A 6,623-nucleotide genomic window follows, 5' to 3' on the forward strand; every position below is an offset into this window, starting at 1 on the left:
GCTCTGAGACTCCTTCGGGTAGTGAAGGGCGGGGTACAAATCCAATCTCTTCTTCTTCTTCTTTTACCTCACAGGAGGGTGTCTGTTGTGGGGAGGGGAAGGGAAAGGAGTTTGTGAGCCGCTCTGAGACACCGTTGGGTAGTGAAGGGCAGCAGGGTATAAATCCAATCTTCTTCTTCTTCCCCTTCCCGGCAACGGCAGGGAGGCACAGTTCCTAGTGTATTCTCTGTGCGTGTGCAGGGAACACTCTTTTACTTTTTGGGTGACTTAAGTACCCCCCCCCAATTGTCCTTTCTACATTTAGGATTTTTTTTGCACACCTGGGGAGTGCCCCAAGTGTGCAGGAAAATCTCTTTGTCCCCTAGGTGCCCTCAATGTGCCTCTGCATAGCGACCCTGGACTTCTAAGGTGGCGTCCCATCCAAACACTGACCAGTCTTTGGTGAGGTATCTTGTCAAAAGCCTTTTGGAAGTCCACATATGTATACAATATCCACTGGATGGCCTTGTTCACATGCTTGTTAACGTTCTCTAAGAAGTTCAGATGGTTGGTGAGGCAGGACTTCCCTTTGCAGAAGCCTTGTTGATCTTCCTCGAGCAGGCATTGTTCCTTGATAGGTTCAGGGCTCTAGTCGGGGGGGAGCTCTCAGATACGGAGCTCCGGAAGAGAACCTCTAGGGGGCGGGGCGGTCACGTGGTGAAGCCCCGCCCCCTTCTTTACCCCACCCTCTGCTTCGATCCTCATTCCGTTTGGGAATGAGGATGAAGCAGGAGGGTAAGTAGCCGGGCCTTCTGACACACTTCCGGTGATGTCAGGGGGTGTGGCCTTCTGTCACTTCCGGTGATGTCAGGGGGCGTGGCATATGCAAATAAGTTAGGCTAATGAGTTATGCTAATGAGCTCCGGCAGCTCTTTTTCTACAACAAGACCCCTGGATAGGTTTAATGATCCTGTAATTATTCTTAATAACTATTAGTCTTAACAGTAATCAGGCAAGAATGAATAGATTTCCCCAGGGCTTTTTTTTGTAGAAAAAGCCCAGCAGAAACTCATTAGCACAATAGGCCACACCCCATGCCTTCCCTTGGCTTGCCCGGGCAAGCCGGCCCTTGGACAGGCAAAGGAAGGCATGGGGAGGCATTTAAATGCCTCCCCAATCCTTCCAGGGGCCCCCCTTAAAGGGAAGGAAAGGCAGTTTAAATTGCCTTCCCTTGGCTTGCCTGGGCGCACCACGGCTGTGGGGAGCCTGGGCAAGCCGGCCTTTGGACAGGCCAAGGAAGGCATGGGGAGGCATTTAAATGCCTCCCCGATCCTTCCAGGAGCCCCCCTGGCCCGCCCGCCTCGGAGTCACTGGGGGGGGTCACTCTCCAGGCCTTCCCTCTGTAGCCACGCATGCGCAGAGGTTTTGGCTGTAGTGGGCATGGCCAACTCTGAAGCCAGCCGGAACTCCGTTCCTGTGCGTTCCTGCCCAAGAATAGCCCTCGATTTCCCAAAACAAACTGGAAACTGGGGTGGATGGGTGTTCCTCTACTATTTCTACTTCTGTGATGAACATGGGAAGACGCACCCAACTCCTATGGTAGGCATGACGGTGTTAAGTCGGTTACTTAACAAGGAGTCAGAGAGTGATTTCAGCAAAAGATCAGCTTTATTCAGCAACTCGTAACTCAACTCCAAACAGATCAACACGAATAGCCAGAACAGCTTTAGCATTGAAGCTGTTCCACTTTTAAACTCTCCCGCCTAATGTAGCCACGCCTTCTATACAAATACCAACCTATGAGGTTGCAGGGATAAAGTCCAATCACAGTAGTTCCCGCTCTTGGAACTGGCTGTTCGTGATTGGTCGGCTCTTCCTGGGCTCCCAATTACATTTGAGGGATTGGGATCCTAGCTCAGGAATGAAGCTTCACATGGTGATTCAATGACTGTGTTTCTCATACGTACATGGGTCAGACTGAATACACCACAGACGGCTTGGTGGAAGAGCACCTGTTTCACATGCAGAAGACCCTGGGTTCAATTCCTGGCACTTCCAGTTGAAATGATCGGGTTGCCAGTGATGGGAAAGACAACTGCTGCTGCCAGCCAGCGTAGACTGGGAAAGTTACCACCTTGCTGGATCAGGGAAATGCTGTAGACATAGTTTATCTTGATTTCGGTGAGGCTTTTGATAAGGTTCCACATAATATTCTTGATGACAAACTGGAAAAATGCCGGATGTTCCCGTGTGATCGCGCCCGTAAAATCTGCCCGGCATTCGTGCCTATCGCATGGCTACTTCTGCGTGTGATCGGGACCTCTCTTCTTCAGAAGTATAGTTTATTGGTACAGTATTGGCAGAGCACCTACATTCCAGGATCTGTGTTAAGACTAACGGAAAAGGCGTGGGGATGGGAGATATACTGGGTTCAAAGGGGTACCCTGATGTCCCGTAGCCAATGAAGGCATTGGGAGGAGCCCGCCAGAAATAACGGTCCCAGCAAAGGGCTAGTTCTCAGGGAATGTGTTACAGCTAGGGACTCAAGGTGTTACGATATGAACCTATGTTTGTATTTCTGTATAGTGGTGATGCTGTTTGTGTGTGTCTCTAGCATGAATACCTATGCATTGTGTATTCAGGGATTGCTGTTTGGTTGTGTTGTTTTGTTCTGCATCTCATGCTTGCCTAGAAATAGGCTGGCCTTGGGCTGTTGCTGCACATACGGACCATGTGCTTCCCTGGAATGTATCCCGTGATGCTCTGGGATAGAGAAGACACCGTGCCATTGCACCCACTCTGAGAGCTATGGAAAATCCCCAGCAAACCCCAGCATTTCTGGAATGGGAAAGAGCATGTAACCCTACTCTCCTAATCTGGCTTGGGATCTAAAGACAATAGCATTTATGGCTTTGGAGTAAGCACCAGATCTGCAAATCAAGAGGTGTCCATGGAAACGGAAGATTCACACCTCACCACAAGGCACCTTTGATGTAGGAGTAGGATCTGCATATTGCCCACCACCCCTCAAAGAAGGTCACCCCCTCGTAACCCCCTCGTCATCCCCTCGTCACCCCCTCTTCAGCCAGTAGTGGTAGTTTAGAGGACGGGTTTGATAGTTTATGGCTAGAAAAGACAGCCCCAAAAAGGAGCTTATTTAAGGAGAAACTCTTCTTTGTTTCTCTGGTTAACCCACCTTCCCCATAGCGTGCACTAAGGTGCTACAAGTGACTCTCTAACCCATTGTGTCATCCCCTTATTTGATGCTTTGTTATTTGATGCTTTTGTTATTTTCTATGCTGTAATTGTTCTGATGTACTATTGTAACTAAGGAGCTTGTGTGAAACTGTATGATTCCGATTTTGTATGTTTGATGAAACCATTTAGTAAAGGCAACATTGATTTAACCAATAGTGTGTTGTCTGGCTCCCGCACAAATAGCGAGCGTTCCCCCTTCGACCATCTGACCTCTGTATAAATTGGTTAAGAACTTACGCACAACCACAAACCCCCTTTTCCCTTGGTAGATAACTCGGGATTGGGTCTCCAGGAATTGCCTGGAGGAGTTGGCATAACAAAGGTCAGGCACAGAAAATACATAGATAACAGAGTATTGTCAGGCAGTAAGAAACTAAAGTTAAAATACCAGGCAGTGGACAGTCCCCTCCTCCATGCTACATGTCAGCTCCCTGACACTGCTTCCATGCAAAATCTCACTAATCCTCGACAGCCTTTATGCTCGCTAGATTGAATATTTTCCCTTCAGCTGTTCTTTCAGGTAGATATCGTAATATACCTTTTAAGAACAGGCTATGTAAATACTGTTTACTGGAACCTGATTCAGTTTCCCATATTTTACTTCACTGTCCCAGGCATTGTAAGGTTCGTCAACAACTCCTTGATCCTGTTATTTCCAACCTCTCCCCCCCCCCCCCCCCGAGAATTACTCAATATTTACTTGCTGATAAATCCATCAAATTGATGGAACTTGTGGCTGAGTATTTGGTTATTGTGTTGAATAAGGGTAACCATGTTTCTAAGGCTAAGGCAGAGAATACTTGATTGATTTTGCTCATTGGGTTGTTATTCTTTAACACTTTTATAGTTTTACCTGGACTGTATTACCCCTATCTTGTTTTTTTTTTTTAATGTAAGACTATTCTGCATTTTATTACATTTTATGCCATTAAAGGTTTCTGTTAAGTCGCTCGCTTAACAAAGAAGTCGGAGAGTGATTCAGCAAGAACACAACTTTATTCTTCCACTCGAACACAACTCTCAACACGGATCAACATCTGATAGCCAGAACAGCCTTTACATTGCAGCTGTCCTGCTTTTAAATGTTCCCGGCTAATGTAGCCACACCCACTGTACAAATATCAACCAATAAGGTTGTTCACATACGGACCAATCGTGGATGTTCCCGCTCAGGGAGCTTGCTAGAAGGTGATTGGTTAGGTGCTTCCTGGGCTAATAACACGATTGGACAGATTTGGATCCTAGCCCAGGACGAAGCTTTACATTACACTTCAATTAGATGTTTCACAACATAACATGCATTCAAGGCAGCTTTGAATACACTACAGTTTCTGAAACTGAACTGAACTGGTTGACAAACCACACACAAAGAGTGCTTGTGAATGGTTCCTCATCTTCTTGGAGTGCCTCAAGGATCTGTCCTGGGACCTGTTTTGCTCAACATCTTTATCAATTATTTGGATGAAGGGATAGAGGGAATGCTTATTAAATTTGCAGATGATACTAAATTGGGAGGGGCAGCAAATACGGTAGAAGACAGAGTCAGGATACAGGATGATCTTGACAGGCTGGAAAACTGGGCTAAAATAAATGAAATGAATTTCAATGGGGATAAATGTAACGCTCTGCATTTAGGTCGGAAAAATCAAATGCATAATTATAGGATGGGGGAGACTTGTCTTGGCAGTCGTATGTGCGAAAAGGATCTAGGGGTCTTAGTAGACCATGCACTGAACATGAGTCAGCAGTGTGATGTGGTTGCTAAAAAGGCAAATGTGATTTTGGACTGTATCAGCAGAAGTACAGTGTCCAGATCACGTGAAGTGATGGTACGACTTTACTCTGCTCCGGTTAGATCTCACCTGGAGTATTGTGTTCAGTTCTGGGCACCACAATTTAAGAAGGATATAGACAAGCTGTAACTTGTCCAGAGGAGAGCAACAAAGATGGTGAGGGGTCTGGAGACCGTCCTATGAGGAAAGGTTGAAGGAAGAAAAAACCTACATCCACTTGATTCTTTTACATTTTCTGGAAAGCCTCAGCAGACAGACCTTCAAGCTGCAAGCAAGACCATGATCTGTAGTTGGTGTTAGACATGTGAGACCAATTTAAACGGCTCATCCTGCCTCCTCGATCACAAGTCTCCTCTTTCCTCAACCAGGTCTGGTTTCCCTCCAGGACACGATGAAATGACCTCTGTAGACGGGAGGAAAGCAGGAATAATTGATTTAACTAAGAAAGGGATTCCCCTGACTAAAGCGGAAGTGGAGGTAAAAAAATCCCTTGGTTTAGTATCTTCAGGTTTCACACCTCCTCCAAGAGCTAAAACAATTGCAGGTTTTTGAGAAACCTTTAAATGCCTTTGAACAGCTATTAGTCAAGCCCCCCCCGCCCCCGCCCCCGCTGACAATAAGGGCCTCATATCGAAAATCTGTAGGAGCTGCAGTGGCTCAAGTGGTTAAGACGCTGAACTGCAGGCTGTGGAAGGTCAGTAGTTCAGCAGTTCGAGACCTGGGTGCCGCATGACGGAGTAAGCTCCCGTCTCTAGTTCCAGCTCCTGCCAACCTAGCAGTTCAAAAGCAAGAAATTGCAAGTAGATAAATAGGTACCACTTCGGTGGGAAGGTAACAGCGTTACGTGTGCCTTGGTGTTTAGTCATGCCGGCCACATGACCACGGAAACGTCTTCGGACAGCGCTGGCTCTTTGGCTTGGAAATGGAGATGAGCACCGCAACCCTAGAGTCGGACTCGACTGGCTTTCGAGCAAGGGAAACCTTTACCTTTACCTTTACCTATCGAAAATCTACAAGATATTGATATCTAACACAAAGCGAAGCAATCACAAAAAAAGATTGGGACAGCATCTGGAAATCCCCTAATCACTCCTCCAAAATATTCTGTATTAGATTTAATACGTTCAAAGTTGTACACCGCTGGTACATGACCCCGGCCAGAATTAACAGGATACATCCAGAAAGTAACAAATTTTGCTGAAAACCAACATGGATCTGTAGGAGATTTCTGGCACTGTTGGTGGCCATGCCCCAAGATAAATCTCTTCTGGATGCAAATCATTGCTCAAATCAAAATCTTCCGGAAGTCATCTTGCTAGGTGTCTGCTCTGATCCTACTGGAAATACAAAAAATACAGAGTTCATCGCTACCCTACTTGCTATTGCCAGAATCACGATCGGTCAAAAATGGAAAGATAAAGCTGCTCCCTCCTTAAATAACTGGAGGAAAAAAATATGGGAACATTTTATCTTAGGAAAAACCGCGTTGCAAAACGCAGCACTTGCATCGACTCGAGCTCAACAAAGGTTTAAGTTTATTTGGTTCCCAGTGGTCAGCTACTTAACTGAAGAAGGTTTGTTCCTAATAACCAC

This window comes from Gekko japonicus, unplaced genomic scaffold (genome assembly GCF_001447785.1).
Source record: "Gekko japonicus isolate JY-2015 unplaced genomic scaffold, Gekko_japonicus_V1.1 scaffold2836, whole genome shotgun sequence".
NCBI lineage: Eukaryota > Metazoa > Chordata > Lepidosauria > Squamata > Gekkonidae > Gekko > Gekko japonicus.